Source organism: Nelumbo lutea, chromosome 2, assembly GCF_056320005.1.
Source record: "Nelumbo lutea isolate HS-2025 chromosome 2, American lotus-T2T, whole genome shotgun sequence".
Taxonomy (NCBI): Eukaryota; Viridiplantae; Streptophyta; class Magnoliopsida; order Proteales; family Nelumbonaceae; genus Nelumbo; species Nelumbo lutea.
The window spans coordinates 79629466-79653810 of NC_142685.1; the positions used below are offsets into that span (position 1 = coordinate 79629466).

The 24345-nt window shown below is 37.4% G+C and overlaps 1 long non-coding RNA gene across 2 annotated transcripts; it reads right to left on the minus strand.

Moving 5' to 3' along the window:
- Nucleotides 1-658: 658 nt before the first annotated feature.
- Nucleotides 659-23532, minus strand: LOC148871622 (uncharacterized). Of its 2 annotated transcripts, none has more exons than XR_016106634.1 (2): nt 22971-23532; nt 659-1110 (listed from the first exon to the last, which is right to left on the minus strand). It is a non-coding gene; the product is annotated as an uncharacterized LOC148871622 (long non-coding RNA). The 2 variants fall into 2 exon arrangements; XR_016106633.1 differs by lacking the exon at nt 659-1110 and adding an exon at nt 11345-11573 and having other exon boundaries at nt 22971-23502.
- Nucleotides 23533-24345: the final 813 nt, after the last annotated feature.

The window sequence follows — 24345 nt, forward strand, 5'->3', positions numbered from 1 at the left end:
TAGTAGGTTGGAGACATCCAATCAATCTGATGTTTTTTTGTCCGGTTGTTCTTTCACATGTCATCAACTGTTACTCGCATTTCAAATGGAATTGATTTTCCATAAGCTAGCTCAAAGATATAAGACACCTCTCATATAGTACTAATGTCATTATCCATCCACATGCGATGTAACTGATGATATAGGTAGCATGTACCCTAAGCAAGAGAGTGTTTACCAATGTCTACCAAATTATGGATGAGATGGGATTTCAAAGCATCTGGTCCCATAAATTGGTATTGATTGCGATGACTTCTACCAACAAAAGTGTCATCAATACAAACATTGAATGCAAATTGATTCTCATTTTCTCAGATAAGTTGCCGATAGCGTTTTATCGATAAAAGATGAAAAAAATAGGGTCCGTTTGGTTTATAATTGGAATTGGAATCAGAATGCTCTATTCTTATAGTCTGTTTGATTTAAACAGGAATGAAAATGAAAATGAAAATGAAAAATCAGTAGGAATGGGATTTCATTCCCAAAAAAATGAGAATGGAAATTTAATCCCGCCTAACCAAACAGTCGGAATCAAAATAACCCATTCCGATTCCAATTCTATACCCCTATTCCCACAAACCAAACGGAGCCTTAGTATGACATTAGTAAGACCCACAGATATAATGAAGTGATTTCTTGAGTTCAAAAGCTTTAGAAAATTGTTTTGTGAATGGAGTGAATAGTCATGAACAATACCATAGTTCATTATGGGGAACACCCCATGAGTCAATTAGGCTTCTTTTCAGAGCAGCATTATCTATTTCTGCCACCTGATGGATGCTGTGGCCAATCTGTATTGCCCATCCCATACAATGCATTAATGATCAACCCGTATTGACTTATCTAGTCCAAGTCAAGCCCTCCTTATACAGCACCTCTTATCATGTAGTATCAGTTGTCCAATGGGCCACAAATAAAAGGCTTGTTTTGAATATATTGGCAATGACTAAGGCTGATATTTTCCTTGCCTGTAAAATTGTGATCAGAACATGTAAGGTCCTTTTGAAGCTCACTTTTGGCTCCTTTTGAAAAAGGAGGGAGGATGCTCTTTTTTCTTTGACACCTGATTCGCTGGCGACAAAATCATGCACACTGAACTGAGTTAATACATCAATATTCAGCACACAATAAATACTGACGTGGTCACTGATGATTTTATATTAATGAAATTCCACGATGACCACCCCTCCTCTACCCAGATAATATTTGGGGTTTAAAAAATAATATAGTCATATCACCCATTCATCATTAAAAAAATAAAAAGAAAAATTAGAATTCTCATTAAAGTGGGTGATGTGGCATTGTCATCCACCGTTTAAAGTTGAATTCCCTCCTAACATGTGTTGCTCTTGAATGTTAATGATTTTGTGACACACTACCAATAATCAATAGATTAGGCCCTTATGTTGTTTAAAAGGAGCCAAAATTTCCCCTTGTCTGAAACTCCAACCATTTTGCCACCTAGGGTCATTCCCACCAGTAATTTGGTGAATTTAGACCAACTAGAGAGAGATCGCTCTAGTCTTGATGATTTTGTCGTTTTTGGCATGTGACACACCCACCAATATTCAATAGATTAGGCCTGAATATATAAGATGATAAGCTTGCTTAAATTACTGAAAAAGTGATAGCCATTATCACTTTAAAAGGTCGCTTTCTTCCATCAAACAACAACTTTGTACAAAGTTTCCGTAATAGAGACCACCCTAACTTAAACAATAAGAAATGTGACTCGGACGGACCCCAACTGCCAAAGCCATCATCCAAGCAACCCAACTCGTTTTCAAGCAGCAGTTGAATTGTTGTGTGTCGGTGGAGGATAAAAACCATGGGTGGGTCATAGATCGTTTCCTACTGTTTCTGAATATTTTGGTAGGCTGTAAGGCTCCATCTACTGCTACCCCACAGTGCAAATGAGCAATGCCCATGTTACTATACCGGCTGAGTCCGTACTTTTTCAGATGGAGGGCCCCTGTGGTCCGTGGAGCTCAACAGCTCAATCCATGGCACACTGTCTAGCTAGTGGGACCATCCACTAACCCTAAAAAGCAAGGATCCAGAGTTCAAAATGGTGACCGACCCCTCTTCAAAGGATTAAAAAGTCAAAAACTTAGGGGTGGAACCTTTTAATTAAACGCTCTTTTGAGAGGGTTGAGCTGAAAATTCAGTTAAGCTAGCTGGTTCAGTTGCTTTAAAGCATTCTAGATAAATTATTTAAAAAAGCTGAAATAAACAATCCTTCAAATAACTGACATTCAGATTGTTCACCAAGTTATGTGAAAATTCCTACATACAAGTAATGTTGGATATATCTTTCAGGGTAAAACCATAAATGTTTTTTTCTTTTTTTCCCTATTGGAAGCACAACCCGCCATCGCTATAGAATGTATTTTAACGCTAACCCTCTTATGATAGGGTATGGCTAAGCATTAAATGGGAGAGTTCTACTCATGGTGTTGGATTAAACTCATCGCGGATATGGCAGCTAAAGGGCATAAAAGGTGGATTCACAATATCCATTTGCTTATCAACCAATATCCATTGGCTTACCACAAGTGTCCTAAACGGAAAGTTGAAGCATTGTTCTGGGTCATTTTTTCTAGATATCAATAATTAGACAAAATAATTTTGTAGTCATAGTCATGGGAAAGGGTGGATATTGCGAGGGATTCCAAAAACCAAGGAATCCACCAAACTGGAAAAAATTAGCAGTAAATCCACCAAACTGGAAAAACCAAGGAAAAAATTAGAAAATCGAGTCCAAAGTTACGCTTTGAGGCAAAGCTAAGCAAACATGCAATCAAAGAAAGAGACAAAGCAAATCACTTTTTAAGAAAAAAAAAAACATTGCACAAGAAAACCCAAAGAAAAAACAAAAGAGAATAAATAAAATGGTGGTAAACCTTAGACCGTTTTGGAGGATCTTTAAGAAGAAGACCAAACAGAAAAAACAAAAGCAAAAAATGAAAAGAAAAAAGCAACATACCTTGGTCAAACCGCACACGCTCGAAAAAAGCCCACAGTAGAAGAAATCTTTGAATAGTGAAAATCAAAAAGCATAAAAAACCATAGTTTTTGAAATGTCGTTGACCTTGATGGTTGGACTATTCAGCCCGAGAACCATCTAGGCAACCGGTTTCATTTTACCCTAATCACGGTCCCTAGTCAAAAACTATTGAATCGGTCAACGACCCATTAACCCGAGCGGTCGAACCATTGACCCATTCAACGGTTTTTGGTAGTTTTTTTGTTTTTTTTTTTTATTTTTTGTTGTCAAAACGAGCCGTCTGTTCGAAACGTTGACCCAGAACCAATGGCCAAAATGTTTCGTTTCCGGGTCGTTTTTTAAAACCATGTAAAAAAACTCTAAAAAAGTAGAAAAAGAGGAAGAAGAATAGAAAGATGGGAGCAAGACAAAAGCTTTACCAAAACAAAGACGAAGAGAGAGAGGGGTTACTATATGAAACTTGAGCCATATGAGTGGATAGGGTAATGAGTGCACTTTATGGTTCACATGTGGGGATTCCATTTATTGGACGCTCATTTACTGGACGCTCAGGGCATCCATGACCATTTTGTATTAATAGATATAGGACCCGTTTGGCAAGTCTTTTCGAGAAGATCTTCTCATAGCTCTGACAATCAATAGATGCATTGAGCTTTTGACATACGACTTGGGCAGCCCGAAGACCATTTGGCAAGCGTGCATCATTTCGAGTCTTTCCACGCGAGATTAAAACACGAAAGACACGGGAAGCTTCATTTGGAGCTTCCCGAAATCAGCCCAAAATGGGTTTCCCGCGTCTTTTCGGTGCCCCATCTTTTGGCAGCAAGATCTTCCACGTGCCAAACGGGAATAGACTGATTTTCGGTTTTCCCAACTTGTAAGCAGCTGAAAGACCACACAGAAAGGCGTGCCAAATGGGGCCATATATAAGATGTACCTTGGATCTTTTACAATAATGTCAATCAATAGTTCTATCTCTCTGTTATAGGGAAGTTAACAGATAAACTAGCTGCTCTAGATAGATCAACGTAGTTGATGAGTTTATGTCGGAAGATATATCCCATATAGCTCATCTGAGCTCCGAGAAGTTTGTGACCTATTCAAATATAAGGATCACCACACATTCCTATAGAGGAAATAGGACCTCATTTCAGCTTTAAATTTTTTATTTATTTTTCTAGACAGTAACTTTATTTTTCCACATCTAAGGCACTCAACAAAGAGACTCTAAATTCAATAGGATTGAGAAAGGGAAGGTGTTAAGCACCCCTCTCTCCAAGTTGTAACAACAGCCCAACATGGGAGTTGTTTAGGCATTTTACTTCACAAATCTCGAATTAATAAAGATGAAATTCTAAAATTTACAAACAGAATCTGTTCTAGCATCTCTTATCTAAGTTTTAAAAGGATGTTATCGAGAATTAGGTACTAGTTTTCCTTAAAACCCTCGCCTCCCTCACTTTAATTCCAAAATCAGAAGAAGCTTGAAAAAAAGCTTTCACAGATTTAGAGTTCTATTCTCAATAAATCTGAGTTTGAACTACCAAAATACATGATAAAAAAAACAACCAAATCACCAAGAATTAACTAAAAAGAACAAGAATACAGGTTAAGAAACGTACCTCTTTGATTTAGCCTTGTTTAAGCTTGCAATAGCAATTTCAATAGGGGGGCAAATGATTAAGATCATGTTGGATTTAAATCTTATCCTATTTTTTGTCGGATTCAGATAGCCTTTTGTTGGATCTTCGGATCAGATTGGATCGGCCACTAGGACCCGATTAAAAATCAAATCAAATTCAAATCACCCCTATCCAATCCGAAAGAATCCAATTTGATCCAACCTATACATATATGTATGTATGTATATATATATACATATTTACTTATAAGAAGACATGTATATATTAATATATATGACGAAAATAGTTGAAAAATTACTAATATTTTTTATTTTTATTTATATAAATTGTTACATTTTTCTTTTAATAATTTATTAAATTTTTCAGAATTTGAATCGGATCATATCAAACTCGGATATCCGACATCCTTAAAGGATTCGGATTCGAATTCGATGACCATTTGTGAGATCCCATTAGATCTTTGGATTTGATTGAATCTTAGGGTATGTTTGCTTCGCAGGAATAGAAACCTAGAATCAGAATTGGAATGGTCCATTCCAATTCTAGCCATTTGGTTGATTGTAATTAGAATCAGATTCCCACTCTAGGTAGAATGGCATTCCCCCATTTGAGGGAATGGCCATTCCCGGCCCACCTCCTTGGAAATTGGATTCCCATTCCAGCCGATTAAACAAAGAAAAATGAAAATGACAAAAAAAACCTCAATCCCCTGATTCCAAGTATCCAACCCTCCTTCACATCTCTCATCACTCCCTCCTTCAAACCCTTCAATAGTTCAGTGACTGCATTTTAAATCGAACCTAAACTACTCTATCCAGGTAAGTGATCATGAATCTCCCTCTCTCTCTCTCTCTCTCTCTCTCTCTCTCTCTCTCTCTCTTCTTCAGGAATGAAAATGTAAAAACCCTATTATAGGTGAGCTTTGCTTCCATTGTTGTGTCTCGAGTCAAACTTGGAATTGAGCTTTCATGGCAACAATGACAGGAGGGTATGGAGGAGCAGCAAGTGGAAACTTTTGGAAGAAGTTGTTTCGGAGAATCACATAAACACCTTATGATAGGCCAATGAGCGTTGTCCAGAACCCCATAGACATGGGCAGAAGAGGGTGACTATCGAAGCTTGTCGATCCAGCTATGAGGATTATCACAAAAAGTGCACAGTTATTATTCCCATCTATGTTCTGCAAATGTCTTCCTGCTCCACAGCTCGTTTCTAGTTTGATTCATCTCAGATTTCTTTGATCACTTATTTGTTTTCATTTGTTTCTTATGTTTCTGAAGAGATGAGAGATCCATCATATGGATGGCCGAACCTTGTATGAAGGTAGGGTGAAATTTCAAAAATTTCCTCTCTCCCATGTGGGAATCGCATTCCCTGTTTTAGAAAAACTGCATTTTTCAAGGATCAATCTTGAACAACCAGATCTGAACCAAAAAGGAGGGATATACTTGATACGAAGAAATAGTATCTCCCAATGAAAGTGTTCACACCCAAAGAAAATCTCCAAAGACTGTTCCCACTAAAGATGACACAGTGTAGGGTGGAGCAGAATCAATAGTGTTCTTCCCAAGAACTAAACCCTTCACAAGAATTCGATGGAGGCAGTGAGTGAAGGGATGCGAGATCCATCGTATGGACGCCCAAATCTTGCGAAATAAGGTGGGCGAATTTGAAAAAATTTCTCTCCCTTCATCTAGGAATTGTATTCCCTATTTAGAAAATCATATTTTCAATGATCAATCTTGAATCATAAACTGAACCAGATCTGAACCAAAAGAAGTAGTAGAGAGGTATACCTGATACAGAGAAATATTATCTCTCAATGAAAATGTTCACGCCCAAGGAAGGATCCAAAGACTGCTCCCACTGAAAATGGCGTAGTGCAGGATGAAGCAAAATTAGTAGCGTTCTCTAAGAACCTGATCCTTCGTAAGAATAAATGGATGGCATGTGAGCACTGCTTCCAATCAGTCCTTTCACAAAGGGCTGATATCAATATCAAATCTTGATCTCTCCCACAAAGTTGGAGATCGAACTGAAGGTTTGGCGGTGGCAGGAAGGAGGCGGCAAGAAAGAATTTTGCAGAGATTGCAGAAATCTTTCTTCTGTGAATTCAGCTTTGAAGACTAGAGGTATTAGTGTTGTATCTAAAGGCTGCTGCCCCTTCCTCCTTTTATAGGCTTAAAGGGATCAGCTCCTAATCCCATTAGGAGTGGCTGATCCAAATCATATTTGGATCAGAAGTTCCTTTAAGTGATAAGGGATAACCCCTATTTTATCTGTAGATTAGATCAGCCCTCTCCTAATCCTATTAGGAGGCTTCAAGACTGAGTGGATAGGCTCTAGGCCCAATACTATCAACTGATTTCATCCCAGATCTGCCCCTCATTTAAACTGATCAAATCATCCCAATTCGAAATGGGCTTTTGACCCATTAAAGTTGTGTGCTCACTTAGCCTTCCAAACTGCTACCCAGTTGAGCTTCCTTGTATGGTGTGGGACCCAAACATTGATCTACACATCAGCCACATGGGTTCGGCCCAGCCGTTGTTACAAGGCCTGGCCGAATACACTGCTATGAACAATGCACCACCTGAAACCCATCACATGGGCTCTATGGGCCCAACACTTACCCTAAGTGGTCCTTGTGCCAAGCCACCTTATAACACCTAGGGACTGTGGGCAGATGCAAGATTAGCCCATTACGTATTACCCTCAATGGTCTTACACTCAACCTCTTAGCCCATAATGATCAAACACTGCCCGACAAGAGAGGACCTCTCCCTCAGCTGTAAGGAACAGTGTTGCACTCTCTTCTTATATGGATCCTGGGAATTAAAACTTTTTGCAAACAATTTAGAAACCATAATATATATACTTTTATATCTCATATAAAATATATTTTGCAAAACAAATCTCAACGATTGAAATCGATTGCCGGCAGTCTTGGTTTCCATCAAAGAGAGTGCATCCTCAATCATTACCTTTGTCCGAAAAAGGGGCTGATCCTGTCACTATGATCACCCACTCAGATGAATTCTCAGACTGTCCCAATATACCCAGGTTTTGACCCCCGCTAAGGATCTCACTGATTGGTACATCAAAGATAGCCCAATCTGACACCTAGTGCAGTATCATAATCGAGTCTAGGGGTCGGGTGTAACTTTCCAGTTTTGCCCATTAATCTACAAGGTCCAGGGCAATACTGGAAATCTGGTCTGGTTCAAAGATTCAATTCATCCTACACTGCGTGTGCCTAGAGTCTCACCCTAGCAGTTGAGACAGGCCACCCCAACCGACTTGGTGGCACATCAATGCCAGCCTTATTAGGATAAGTCTCCCCAGACCAACCCACTAGCTGTGAACATTCTAAACTAACACGAGTCTCATTAAGTGTTCAGCTTAAGGGTATTACACAGAAACATACCAAGGGAACATGAATCAAATATGTACTTTTATTCATTTACAATAAACTCATAATGTAAATCATTCTGATTGAAGCTAAGGGCATACAAAACTATCTAACAGTGAGCACAACTTCAAATCATTCTTTCTCCAAAGACTGATATCAAGAACTGGTCTTGATCACTCCTACAAAACTAGAGAATGAACTAGCAGTATGGCAGCGGTAGGAGGAAAACGCAGGGAGAAGGCAAACTCACACTGTATTCGACTTCTGTTTGTGTTATGAGATCTTGTATCTCTAGAAGGCTGGAGTATTTGGGATGGTCTGAATGGTTCGCCCCCTTCCTCCTTTTATAGGCTTAAAGAGAGCTCCAAATCTCATTAAGAGTTTCCTAATCCAAATCTGTATTTGGATAAGGAGCTCTCTATAAGAGATAAGGATAAGCCCTTATCTTATCTGCAGATTAGATCAGCTCTCTCCTAATCTCATTAGGAGGTTTCTAGATCTGAATTAAGATCTGAATTCTCTGAGTGGATAGGGTAAGACTCTATCCTATCTGCTGATTTAATCCCAAATCCGCCCCTTTATTTAACTAGTCAAACTAGACCAATTTGAAATGGGCTTTAGGCCCATGAATTATAAGTGCTCAAACTGCTTTCAAACTACTGCCCAATTGGACTTCTTTGTATGGCGTGGGACCCTATAATTGATCTACACATCAGCCACATGGGTTTAGCCTAGCCTCTGTTACAAGACCTTGCTGAATTCACTACTGAATACAGTGAACCCCTGAGTCCATCACCATGGGCTCTTAATGGGTCCAACATTTACACTAAATGGTCATTGGGTCTAACCATCTTATGAAGGCCAAGGACTATGGGCAGATGCAAGATTATCCCATCAGGTATAAGCCTCAATGGTCTTACACTTATCCTCTCGGCCCACAATGGTCAAACATTGCCCGATAAAAGAGGACCTCTCCCTCGACTGCAAGGTGCAGTGCTGCACTCTTTACTCACATGGATCCCAGGAATTAAAATCTTTTGCAAATATTTTGAAACCATAATATATATATTTATATCCGTATATAAAATATATTTTGCAAAACAAATTTCAACGATTGAAATCTGCTGCAGGCAGTCTTGGTTTCCATCAGAGAGAGTGCATCCCCAATCATTACTTTTGCCCAACAGAGGGGCTAATCCTATCACTATTATCACCCACTCAAATGAATTCTTGGACTGTTCCAACATACCCAGGTTTTGACCCCTGCTAAGGATCTCACTGATTGGCATATCAAAGACAGCCCAATCTGACACCTAGTGCAGTATCATAATCGAGTCTAGGGGTCAAGCGTAACTTTCCAGTTTTGCCCACTAATCACCAAGGTCCAAGGCAATATTGGAAATCTAGTCCGGTTCTAGGTTTCAAGTAAACTTACACTGCATGTACCTCGGGTCTCACCCTGGCACCTGAGACAAGCCACCCCAACACTTGTCGGCACATCAGTGTCAGCCTTAGCAAGATAAATCTCCCCAGACTTATCCAACGGTTGTGAACATTCTAAACTAACACGAGTCTCATGAGTGTCCAGTTTAAGGGTATTACACAAAAACACACCACTATAACATGAATCAAATACGTACTTTATTCATTTACAATAAATGTCATAATATTCATCAATCTGATTGGAGCTAAGGGCATACATTGTCTAACACCACAAAGGTCTTCCTGCTCCGTCGCCCGTTTCTGATTTGATTCATCTCAGATTTCTTTGATAACTTGTTTGTTTTCATTTGTTTTTGATGTTTTTGTACAATCCAGTGGTTTTGTACTTGTCATTCGAAAGTTCTTAGAGGTGTAAATCGGGTCGTATCGCCCGTGGCCTGGTAGAACCCGACCCGACCCGACTTTTAAATGGCCCGACAAGATGGTACGCGGGTTGTGCCAGGCCCGACACGATGGTCCATGTTAGACAGTTGTATGCCCTTAGCTCCAATCAAAATAAAATACATTATGACATTTATTGTAAATGAATAAAGTACATATTTGATTCATGTTATTGTGGTGTGCTTCTGTGTAATACTCTTAAACTGGACACATAATGAGACTTGTGTTAGTTTAGAATATTCACAGCTGTTGGATAAATCTGGGGAGATTTATCCAGCTATGGCTGACACTGATGGGCTACCCATTCAAACCGAATGGTCAAACCGTCAACCTGGAAACCGGTGGCCGGAACGATTTCGTTTTCTGGGTAATTTTTTCTAGATGTCAATAATTAGACAAAATAACTTTGTAGTCATAGTCATGGGAAAGCGTGGACATTGCGAGGGATTCCAAAACCTTGAAATTTAAATTGAAAGTGACCTTAAACACGGAAAAAATTGACAGTAAATCCACCAAAATTGGAAAAACCAAGGAAAAATTAGAAAATTGAGTCCAAAGTTAGGCTTTGAGAACAAAGATGAAACCAAAAATGGGATGATGAAGGATCCCAAACAAAGATGAGAATCGAGTCCAAAGCCTCATCACTACTCAAAAGATGAAACTGAAAATACCAAAAAAGAAAGATTATGCGGAAAAAAAAATAAAATAAACAAACAATTTTTTTTACCTGAAAATAAAAAAAAACTAATAAAATAGAAATTCTAAAAAGAATTTAAAATAAAGAAGAAAAGAGATCTAAAAACAAAAAGAAAGAAAAATAATACTAAAAAAATAAATCAGATCTAGAAAAAAAATTAATTAAAAATTCAAAAATCACTATTTTTACCAAAAAAAGAGTTCAAAAATAGAAATAAAAAAAAATAAAAAATAAAATGGGATGACTACACCCGAAACAAAATCCAATTAATCTTCTCTTCTCTTCTCTTCTCTCCCGCAGTCCCACAATGCTCTGGTACCCCACCTTTCGCTATTTCATCCGACAAAATCAAAGAGAAGTAAGAATTGAAATGAGATAACGGATCAAGTAATAAAACAAAAATAAAAAAGTAATTTAATAGATCCAAATAAAGCAAATAAAATTTTTTCTTCATTGCTTCCCCTGCAACGACGCCAAAAACTTGGTGTGTCCGGAAGCATGTCGTTAACCACTTCGGAACACCAGTTTTAATATTTATATTTTTTTTTCCAATTCTCAAACAATTACAAACATAGTAAATGGTGAGAACAGGTCATATCCACAAGGAAGCGAGGGGAAAATCGTTATTTACTTAAATCTGGGAAAGAAAACACAATTGAGAGTTGCAGAAACACAGAATTTGATTAATTAAATTATAATTCATTAAAATAAAATTTGAACAATGTTGGAAGTGAAAAGTGTAAAAAAACAAATAAATAATAGAAATAAATAAATAAAAGGAACAAAATAAAAAGTCTATAATCCGATTAGAGGTAGAAGTCTCTGGATCTCTCCTTTGACCCTCGAATTTCTCGAGCTAGACCTTCTGTCTTACCTGGCCTAATTCCATATCTGCAAAAAAGAAAACAAAAATCAAATTGAATGAAAGTAAATTGCAGAAATGAAAAAACAAAATTGGAAATGAAAGAACATAAATTAAATCTAAGACAAATGGTTGGGATCCGAATCCAAAGGTGGTAGTAGTGGCTTAAGCAAACTGCAAGCAGGAACCCATCCTCTTGTTTGGGCGTCCTCATCTTCCTCTACCCTTGAACTTCTCAAGATCAACTTTCCATCTTACCTGGGGGTAGAATCCAACCCCTTCTCAGGAACTCTTGGGTCATTTTTATAGAGAATGATGGACACAACTTGGATTAGAGAGAAAGAGGGGGTGGCAACTAGGTTTTAGCAAAGATATGGGCGTCCTAGGGCTTCTAATGAAAGGTTAGGATGGTTCTAGGTTGATCCCAAGGCTGAGAAGAGATGGAGAGGGTGCCCAATATTATGTAGGGCTAAGATTTGGGCGCCCAGAAATTAAGGGTGGAGATTAAGGCACCTAGGGTTGAAAGGAATGGAGTGCTATAAAATGAATGGTGAGAATTAGATGTTAAGTGGTGCCCTAGGGTTAAAAAGCTAAAAAGAGAGTGCTATAAAATGAATGGTGGAGATTAGACGGGATGAAAGGTAGAGATTGAGCAGCTAGGAGCGGCTAGGGTTTACTAAGGATCTAAAGAATGAGTTAGAAAGCACCCTAGGTTTTGCTAATGAGAGGGAAGCATGCTAATACATTAGGAGGAACGCCATTCTGGTTTTAGTAGATAAGAGGTGCCCTCCTGTTCTCAGTTTTTCACAAAAACACTCCTCTCCCAACTAGACTTCAGACCAACTTCCCAAAAACTGCATTTCAGCCGTGTAACTTCCCCAGTTTTCCACAAAAGTTGCGTAGAGACCCTCAAAGGTCACACCATTGAATTTAATTAGAAAAATGACACACTTTGACTATTCTAATGCCAAAAATACTCCTGAAATGATGCCCTTAAAGCATCAAAATGCAGAGTTATCACATGTACAATTGGAGATTGTAAGAAACATCATCTATTAGGATTTCATCATCCAAGAAGGTTATGATTCAAGGAGCCAAAATCATGCTAACCATTTTGTTAGACAATTTTGTATGCCCTTAGCTTCAATCAAAATGATGTACTTTATGAGTTTATTGTAAATGAATAAAAGTGCATATTTGATTCATGTTCCCTTGGTATGTTTCTGTATAATACCCTTAAATTAGACACTTAATGATACTCGTGTTAGTTTAGAATGTTCACAGCCAATGGGTCAGTCTAGGGAGACCTATCCTGACAAGGCTGACACTGTGGTGCCACCAAGTCGGTTGGGGTGGCTTGTCTCAGCTGTCGAGGTGAGACCCTAGGCACATACAGTGTAGGATTAATTGAATCTTTGAATTGGACTAGATTTCCAATATTGCACTGGACCTTGGAGATTGATGGGCAAAACTGGAAAATTACACCCAACCCCTAGACTCAATTATGATACTGCACTAGGTGTCGGATTGGGCTGTCTTTGATGTATCAATCAGTGAGATCCTTAGCAGGGGTCAAAACCTGGGTATACTGGGATAGTCTGAGAATTCATCTAAGTGGGTGATCATAGTGATAGGATCAGCCCCTTTGTCGGACAAAGGTAATGATCGGGGATGCACTCTCACTGATGGAAACCAAAACTGTCGGCAGCCGATTTCAATCGTTGAGATTTGTTTTGCAAAATATATTTTATATGAGATATAAAAGTATATAAATTATGGTTTTGAAATGATTTGCAAAAGGTTTTAATTCCTGGGATCCATACTAGAGAGAGTGAAACACTATTCCTTGTAGTCGAGGGAGAGGTCCTCTCTTGTCGGGCAGTGTATGATCATTATAGACTGAGAGGTTAAGTGTAAGACCATTGAGGATAATACCTGATGGGCTAATTTTGCATCTGCCCACAGTCCTTGTGTGTTACAAGGTGGCTTGGCCTAGGGACCATTTAGGGTAAGTGTTGAGCCCATAGAGCCCATCTGATGGGTTTCAGGGGGTGCACTGTCCATAATAGTGTATTCGGCCAGGCCTTGTAACAAAGGCTGGGGTGAACCCATGTGGCTAATGTGTAGATCAATGTTTGGGTCCCATGCCATACAAGGAAGCCCAACTGGGCAGCAGTTTGGAAGGCTAAATGAATACATAACCTTAAATGGGCCTTAAGCCTATTTTGAACTGGGCTAATTTGATTAGTCACTTAAAGAGCGAATTCTGAGATGGATCAGCTGATAAGATTTAGATCTAGAAACTTCCTAATTAGATTAGGAGATGACTGATCTAATCTACAAATAAGATAAGGGTTATCCCTTATCTTAAAGGGACTTCTAATCCAGATATGATTTGGGTTAGCAACTCCTAATGGGATTAGGAGCTGATCCCTTTAAGTCTATAAAAGGAAGAGGGGGCGGCAGCCTTTAGATATCAATCCATCACAAGCAAGCAAAAGATAGTCTTGTCTTCAGAGCTGAAATCACAGAAGAGAGAATCTACACCCTACAAATACTCTCTTGCCGCCTCCTTTCTACAGCCGCCACCTACAGCAGTTCGATCTCCCGTTCTTGGGAGAAATCAAGATTGGATCTTGATTCCAATCTTTTGGAGAAAAGATTGGTGGGAGTTGTATTCACAAGTCGTCCAGGTGATTCTTGAGAAGGATCAAGTTCTTTTGGAAGTACACTGCTGATTCTGCTCCACCCTGCACTGTGCCATTTTCAGTGGGAGCAGATTTTGGACCCTTCCTTGGGCGTGAACACCTCCATTGAGAGATATTATTTCTCTATATCAGGTATTATCTCTCCCTACTCCTTTTGGTTCAGATCTGGTTCAGTTTATGGTTCAAGAATGATCCTTGAAAATATGATTTTCTAAATAGGGAATTCGATTCCCAGTTGAAGGGATAGAAATTTTTTTTGAAATTCGCCCCCTTATTCTGCAATCTTTGGGTGTCCATGTGATGGATTTCCTATCCCTTCACATTTATTCTAGATTTTTGGGCTCTATACATGGAAGGAAAAGGGCTTTTTTTTAAATTTCCATAATTTGACTTTTGTGGTGCACTAAAGACAATAATAGCCCAAATGCTAAAGTTTTGTGTTGACATATTTGCAAGTTAATCAACTACCTTGTATTGAGACTTTTCAATGGCTCTCAAGAAATCTTTTTTTTCCTTATTCCTATCTTCGTCATCTTTCTTCTTTCCTTTAGAATCTTCACCATTTTTGTCTTTCCTTTGTCCATTGCTCCAATCACTTATCTTGGGGGAAGAAACCTTCTAGATCTTAATAAAGCTTCATTTTCTGAGTGAGCTTAATCTTCTTGTGCCACCACTGGCTCAATGTAATAGTTCCATGGTACTTTGGTTGAACTTTCTCCCTTAAGCATCGGGTAGGGATGACGAAGGGGTCTTTAGAGGGGTCACAATGTGATACTCACATTGAAGCCCAAATATGATACTCACATGCCTATTCACAAGTCATTATTGTTGAACATCAAGAACATCTCAATTGTCATTTATGCATATTCCCAATGTGTGGTTGTATTGTCTTAATATGTATAGGTAGCGTCTTTGCTAGTAGTAGATCCAAACTCCTTTAAGTGTGGGTCCATTTCAATATTTCCAAATTTATCTGTCTAGTATTGCATTAAGATATGTCCTTGTTTGCTAAGATGGTTATTGTACACACTCATGGGATGTTTTAACTCATACACACACACACAAAAAGAAAAAAGAAAAAGAGAAAGAGCACATATCAATTTTTTATAGGATATTTATTAAATATCTTTTTCTTTTTCAATTTTTTTATTACTAGAAAATGTGAACATGCTTTGCACTAACAATTTTAGATGACGATGGTGATGGTGACAATACATTTCCAAATTTTTCTACAACTTTTCATATATCTGTGTATTAAAATAATTCTTATTTATCACACTTGTTTTTGTTTATTTAAATATGATGAATATATGATGTTAGAGATGTAGCCAATAATTCATAAAAATGTTTATATTTCTTGGTAATTTGTATGTTTTTATTTTTTATTTTATTTTTGTTATTTAATTATGACATCAAGGGTAAGACATTTGACCCAAAATGGTTGAAATGTTGGCCCTCCACTAAACAAGAAAACAATTCCACGTTTAGGTCAGCTTTAAATTTTGTATTTTATTTTATCATCAATTAAAATTTATTCTTTATCACATTTATTATTTTAATATTATTGATACAAAATATTAGAGATGTGCCCAAATTTTTTATACAAAATTGATGTACTTTTTAAATTTTTATGTTTTTATTTTAAATTTTTATTATCCAGTTATGACATTAAGGATGGCATATTTGACCCGAATATTTAAACTATTAACCTAACACCAAATAGGAAAACAATTTCACTTTTGGGTTAGTTTTAAATTTTGTATTTCATTTTCATCCTTAATAAAAGTAATGCTTGTTTATCACGCTTATTTTTCTTTAATACGATTAATATAAAATTTTAGAGATATCTATAAAATTTTTGTATTTTTAATAAACTTTTTTGTTTTTAAATTCTTTTTAATTATTTGATTTAATTATGATATCAAGGGTTAAGGTAATTGACCCAAAAGGTTAAACTACTTACTTGCCATCAAATAGGAAAACAATTTTATTTTTCGGTTGATTTTAAATTTTGTATTTCATTTTAATCATCTTTTTTAATCCCTAAAATTTATTCCAGGTGGAGGGGCAGCGACCATAAAATTTATTAAGAAAAACCATTATAAAAATGAAATACAAGGGAGGAGATGGCCTGCCATGCCCCAAACCTCAATACATCAATTTTGTGCAATATTAACTCATTCCCAAAATTACAAGAAAATAAATAGCCAATTCTAAACCAAGGAATAAAAAGAAGATCATTAACAAGACAGACACATCCCTTCTATCAAAATAGCTATCAACAAGAGAATCACAAGCATAATTCACCAAAGCATATCCAATTGAATTACCCTCATGTAGAACGTGGGAGAAGCTGAGATATAGATCATTTAGATCTATAAATATATCATCCATCCAATGAAAAATACCCCAAGGAGCTTTGGCTCTCCCCTACCGAAGGACATCAATCAACACTTTTGAATCACTTTCCACCTCTAATCTGGATATTCCAAGGGCCTTAGCAAAATAAAGGTCATTGCAAAGAGCCCCGCATTGAACCACCATATTAGTGTGCAAGCTATAGAAAGAGGAGAAAGCAAAAATACAATCATCATGGCCCCCCTGAAAACACCACCACCACCCAAGTATCCAAGGCTGCTTCTAGCCACACCATCCACATCCACCTTAACCCAACCTTGTTTTAGAGTTGACCACATAACAGGTCAAGATTTTAAAGACTTTGGTTAAGATATTTCATTATTAAGCACCCTGAGAAGTATAGCATCAGAGAAAGATGGACCATGAACAGGGGTTGACCAATTGAGTTCTTGCAACCAATCATATATTCTCCTGATTACTTGGCATGCCGTTTTTTCTTTACCCTCCATTTTTATACAACATAACTCTCTCCAAATCTCCTACAAAATAATAATTGCTGCTAAGGAAATAACTTCAAGCACTTGAGATTTCTTAGATCTCCCTATAGAAAGGCAGAATAATAGCCTAGAGCAGGTTGTTTGCCCCGCAATAAAAGGAACACCAAGTCAGACATAAAATTTATTCCATACATTGGAAGCTAAGATGCCATACTTTCATTGGTGGGAATTTCACAATTTAGGATTTTATAGATGAAAAAAGCCATTTTAGGGGGAATCCGGTTATTCCACACTGTCCTATACCAATCAACTTTGGTTGTTAAGGCTTTGATCTTCTGCCAAGCAAATTTGCAACTGAACTCTCCATTGGAAGTGTGTTTCTAAATACGGAGATCAGTAACTTCCTTCAAAGAAAAAGTGTGTAAGATAATCTCCTCCTCCCTTCTTCAAATCGTTTGAAATATTATCCCCAATTACATCCCAGTGCCATTTTCTATTATGATCCAACACATCTTTTACCTAAATGTAACTTGTATAGAGGTTCATCTCCCCACCAATTTTCTATCCAAAAATAGATTCAGCCTTCCCTACCATGCCAAGTGGAATTATCTATTTAATTATCCAATAAATCAACATTAAGCCACCAAGTTGAAGACCCTTTGTAAGTTTTCTTAGGGGTGCCAATTAGAGGATAATACATGTCAAAGAAACACAATGCACCCTCCAAGACAGGAATCTAATTTTTAAGTGAGCTTTCAAATGAGATCATCAAACATATACTCACGGGCATTCCCTTTATGAATAGGAAACCCGGAGTATTTACAAGGAACTATCTTTCAAAGACAAACAATGCCTACAGCATGTTAAACCCTGTAGGTAATATTTTTGCAGTAGTGTAGAAACTGCTATTCCTTCTATTAATGCGCTACTAAGATCCATTCTCATCGAGCTCTACAAAACTCATTAGTTTTCAGATGGATGAACTCATTTGATTCATTTCCAATAAGGAGAATGCCATCTACAAATAGAATCATAAATGTAACTTTATCTCCCACTATCTTTCTGTAAACACAGGGTTCATCTAGATTCTGCTCAAAATCAAACTATTTGACTATTGAGACGAATTAGATGTTCCAACTTATGGAAGCTTACTTCAAGCCAAAGATGGATCCATTCAACTTGCACATCATGTGTTCTTTACCCTTAAAATCAAAGCCTTGTGGCTATTGCATATAGATATCTTCAGTAAGATCTCCATTATGGAATGCAGTTTTGACATCCATTTGCCAGATTTCATACTCGTAGTGTGCAATTATAGCTAACAATATCCTTATGAATTTGAGTATGGAAATTTAAGAAAAGGGTCTCCTCATAATAGACTCATTCTTTCTAAGTGTACCCTTTCGTTATAAACCAAGCTTTATAGGTCTCAATTTTTCCATCAAGGCCCTTCTTCCTCTTGTAGATCCATTAGCAACTAAGATTGCTTTCACCCCAGGGGTGGGTCTATGAGAGTCCAAACTCCATTGGTTTTTATCATGTCCATCTCGACTTTCATGGCATCTACCCATTTCAAGGAGTCTATGTCTAACATAACTTCCGTATAAGTCATAGGATCTTTATCACTATTAATAGCTTCTATAAAGTAACTTTTTGTTATCATAGTCGTAACAAACTAGAGGTCTAGAAACTTGGATAGATCTTCTAAGCTTGACATTATCATTTGGAATCTTTAGATTATCTCCTATTACTCTTGATCTATCTTCATCAAGAACAACTTATTGATGGGGATTGTTCAATATGTAGTCCTCCTCCAAGAAGTAGGAATTTCAACAAACAAACACTTTTTATTCTCGTGGGTCATAGAAGAGATACCCTATGGAGTCCTTGGGGCAGTTTACAAATAAGCAATGATTGGTTTTGGATTCAAATTTGCCTGCATTTGTCCATTTGATGTGTGTTGGATAACTTCATATTTTCAAGTGCCTTACACTTGGTTTCTTATTGGTCCATAGCTCGTAAGGAGTCTTAGGAACCAACTTGGTTAGAACCTAGGGTTCGACATGTATATTGTAGTCTCCAATGCATGCCACAAAAAATATATGGGTAATTCTAAATGGACGAGGAGTGATCAGACCATATATAATAGAGTCTGATTTCTTCTCTTTGACACATCGTTTAATTTTAGTGTAGCAATAGGAAACAATCGTGATATAATCCCATTGTCCTTTAAGTAGTCCTTGAATTCATGGGAAAGGTATTTGCTTCCAAGATCTATCGAAGGGTTTTGATCTATCTCCCCAATTATTTCTTGACTTCTTCTCTAAACTCCTTAAACTTTTCAAAGGATTATGACTTATGTCTCATTAGGTACATGTAACCATACTGAGTAATCATCAGTGATAGTTATAAAATAACAGTGTTGATTTCATGCCCTAACATTCATGAAACCACATACATCAGTATCCATAAAGCTAAGTGTACCTATACTTCTTTGAGACTTACTTGTAAATGGCCTTTTTACCATCTTGCCTTAGAGACAAGGCTCACAAGTTGGGAGATCTTCCATAGTGAGAAAATTTAGAGAATCATTTTTCACCAATCTTGTGATATGTTCTATATTAATATGGCCAAGTTGGTAATGCTATAAGCATGTGGGATTAACTATATCATATGTTTTTTTCTTAGGGATGTTTTCCAATATATTTTCAGTTACATTTTTTTTAAAGAATGATAGAAAACATAAAGACCATTCTCAAGTTCTCCATGAGTAAAGAATTTGTTATTCAATTTAATTGTAATCTTATTACTAAACAAAATAGAATAATCATCCTTACACAACTTAGAAACTAAAATAAGATTTCTTCTAAGTAAAGGTACATTAAGACAATATTTTAATGCAACAATTCCTTCTCTAAAAATTAAATATACTATTTCTATAGCAGTAGTTGCAATATTTACAGTCATCTCCAAGTAAAGTGTAACCTCGTCATCATTCAACTTCTATTTTCCTTGAACCCTACAATGTGTTACATGCATGAATGGAAGCCTCAAAGTCAATACACCAGGATGTAGAGGTGGCCAACATATTGGTCTTTATGACAAGAGATTTGAAATTACCTTCTTTGTTCTTGTGGGATTCCAAATACTGAGGGCAGTTCTTCTTCTAGTGCCTAATCTACTTGTAGAAGTGACATTCATCAAATGACTTGTCTCTCTTTTGCTTTTTCAGTTTGCCTCTTAGTTTTTTAGGCTTCTTCTTACCCTTTCTTTTCTTCCTGCCAGATTTGCCACCTTCAACAAACATGGCTACTGGCTTATCCTTCTTAATCAATTCTTCAGCTCTTTTCAACATATTGCTAAGCTCTAAAAAACTAATTTTTAGCTTGTTCATGTTGTAGTTCATGACAAACTGATTGAAGGATGAGGGTAAAGAGTTTAGCAAGGCATCAATCTTGGTGTCATCGTCAAGTTTGGAGCCAAGAGCCTCCAATTCATTTATATAACTTATCATCCACATGACATGGTCATGAACTGGTTGGCTTTTGGTCATCCTCGTGGTCATCAATTGTTTAAGGACATTTTGTTTTGTAGAACGGTTCTGCTCCTAATACATGGTTTTTAGACTATCCAAGATATCTTTACATATTTCAATTTTATCAAATTGTCTCTAAATAGAACTTTTCAATGAGACTATGACATAATACCGAGCAAGAGAATTTTTCTCTTCCCAATCTTGATACTCCCCCCTTCTTAACTCTGAAGTCCTATCACCTAGACATTCTGTTGCTTGGTTTTTTCCAATTTCTCGAACATGAGAACCAGGTTCAGGTTATAAAACCAATCTACACAGTTGGGTCCTTTCATATTGTTATCGTCTAACAATTTAGCAAACTGTTTATGTGCCATTTCTAATAAAAGGCACAATTAATTAGTTTACGACCTTAATATTGTTTCATGTTATCTTTCATAGAATGAACTTTTATCTATGTTCCATCTCCATTTATTCATCTCTAAGATTTCCCTCCTATCTCAGTGATGAGGACACAGTTCATGTCCCTAGAAATGTGAGAAATCATACAAATGCATGAGGTCAACTGTTTTAGCTTTATAACCCCATCACTTTCTATGAAGGATCACATATCCACCCATCTAATGAGCTTTCCCTCTGGCCTCCATCAGGCAAGGTTTATTACCATTTTAAGTTAAACATTTCTAACTGTTAAGTGCAGATGCGTCATATTGGGAGCTCCAAGGTACCATGGAAGAGTTTTTCACTTTAGGATAGGCCCCTCCCACTGGTCTATAACGCCCCTATCATCTCATGAAGCAATCCCACTGATTGTCTCAGTGAAATGGATTGTCCAATTTTATGGTGCATCTCAACCCACTAATTCAGCCCATTTTCATGCTAACGGTAGAAGGCCTTTAGAGATATCATCTTATGATATTCCCTATCTCATTGGACTTATATTAATCATGAGGGAACATGTATATCAGTCCCTAGATTAGATTTAGGTCATACCATAGTGGCTCCCACTGACTTTCATAAAGTCAGATTCAAATGGGCCCCTTAAAGGGCTAGGGTTCCCATGAGGTTCCTCTTAGAAAATAAACTATTGAGGGGGCCCATTAGAAAATGAGGTAATGCAATGATCCATGGGCAACATGGCAATGATGTGCATTCAGCCATAATGATCATGGAGAACCACATAAATCAATACATTGGTGTGAGTGTCGAAAAAACTGGGCTCACTTGAACTGGAAATGGAGCTACCACCCATCAAATACGGAATTGGAGGTGATGAGACCTCCGAAATCAACATCAAAAAACATGTTCAGTATAATAGTGACTCCAAAGCCCAAGCACTAGCTACACCAGTCTAGATAAGTCTCGGATGGGAGAGGGAAGGGGTTAGGCACCCCTCTCCTAGGTCCAATAGGTGGAGCCGACATGTATAACAATAAGCACAAATAAGCAATTATTCAATTGATAAAAGCATAATAAGTAACACAAATGAGAAGCGAAGCACCAAAAGAGAAACCTCCTTAAATATATTTTTTGCTTTCTTTGCATCTTTTATATTTTTATATTTTTAATATTTTCTTTTTATTTATCTTTCATTTTTTATTATTATATTTTTTAAAGTTTATTTCCCCTTTTGCAAATATATTCTACTTACCAAACTAAAAAAACTAGATTTGTTAACTAACCCTACGGTTATAGTTTTTTATTCTTTTGTTTTCTCTTTTCTCTTTTATTAATATTTTTTTATTTTATCTTTTAGTTTTATGTTATTACCATTACTTTACTTCAAGTATGCTCTATTTTCACCAACCTAATCCCTCTTCACTCTTCTAAACTACAAAAACTGGATATCGGTGTTTGTTCATTTTAAGTATACCCTGTTTTCACCGACCTGATCCCTCTTCACTCTTCTAATCTGCAAAAGATCGAATACCCTCTACCCTATCCTCTTTTATCTCTAATATGGTATTATAGGAAGAAACCCCTATCTCATCCCCCTACCCAACCCCAATTCAGATAAATAGATAAACAGAGAGTAAAGAAAAAAAAAAGTAGATAGACTGATTAACCTACAAACACCATACCATAGTTCCACCATGAAAGAAATTATCAACAAAATAAATCAGTGATAAAAATAGCAATAAATCAAAAAACGAAAATAAAACCCATAACTAGAACTAGAACCTACGGGAGTTGGTTCAATGGAGCCGATTACTAACTCCATCGAACCTCACTCCTCCAAACTTGCAATGATATAAATATCATATAAAGACAATGACAAAAAAAAAAAGAACTAAAAGATAAACTATTGTGGGAGAGATTGACGAGATTTACTATATGTCGGCCTGGAATCAATTGTTGGTACGAGGGAATCTCAACTCGTTTCGATGGATTTGCTTTCAGACGGTAACAGAAAATATGGATTTTGATCGGGAGAATGATGTGAAGATGATGCCTCCAATGATTCACATTTAATCTTATCATCGCATATACCGCAAGCTTTACTCCGCCAACAGTGAGGATGAAGCTAAGGGGAGGGAACTAACTGGTGACCAGATGATAGAAAAGCAACGTGGGATGAAGGGGTTAACTAGTAACCAAGCAATAGGGTTTTTAATGGATTCGAGTGGGAATGAAAGGGAGAAAATCACCACTGCAACTCCCTTGTTTTTTACTGAGGAGAAGGTGAACAGCAGCTCATCGATAAGAGAGAAGATAGTGAGGGAGGTGGAGAGCACAGGAGAAGGATCTGAGAATAAGAGGGCGGAAGGAATCAGAGGAAGACGAATTTCTAGTCGTTGCCCCTCTGGTTTGGGTTCAAAGGTTGAAGATGATGAACAGTCCTCTCTTCCCCTTTCTCTGCCTTAGGGCAAAAATGAAGGAGTCGGTCTCTTTTAAATGGTGTCAGGGGGTGTTTTTCTAATTTTATAAAAATTGAGGGTAATTTTGTAATTTAGGAAAATGTTGGTCAAATTGGGTCTAAGGGAGGTCAAGCTGGGATTCGGGATGGATGGCGGAGATTCTGGGTTAGAAATTGAAGGGTCGAGATTGGTCTGTCCACAAAGAGGGTTTTGATGCATGAGGAATAGTGAGATTGGTAGAAATGGAATCTTTTTGGATGAAAAGGAAAACGGGGGTAGTTTCGAATGGAAGTTCATGGGGTGGGGTTTTTGGACATTCTGTGTCAATTGGTGGGGTCAGATTAGCCTAACTAGGCCCAGATTGGGCAGATTTGGAAAGGGTTTGATTCGATTAATCTAGGGGCTCAAAATATAATCTGTGTGATGAAGGGGAAAATAAAGGTATTTTAGGATGGAATTTCATATGTAGCGGTCTTTTCATATTCTGGGGTATTGGAAAAGTTTGATTGGTTTAGAAGCATTTGGATCAAGTGGATATGGGTTGTGGGTGCGAAAATGGTCGAAATGAAATCTTTGTTTTATGGACGAGTTAACGAAAGAATCTTAAGTTCAAATTTCATGGGTAGGTGTTTTGGAATGTGCTAGGATTGATGGTTGTGTCTGATCTAATGGTTGAGGTGTAAGTGAGGGTCGATCGGGACCATCGGATAGGTATCGGGCAGGTTTAATGGTGAATCTGAGGGGGCTCTCGGGGCAAATTTTGGGTTTTGGGGTGTTTGGGAGAGGTTGGAATGGTATGATCGGGTGTTTGAGGTGGATTGGAAGCTCAGGTGACAGACCAAGCAAAA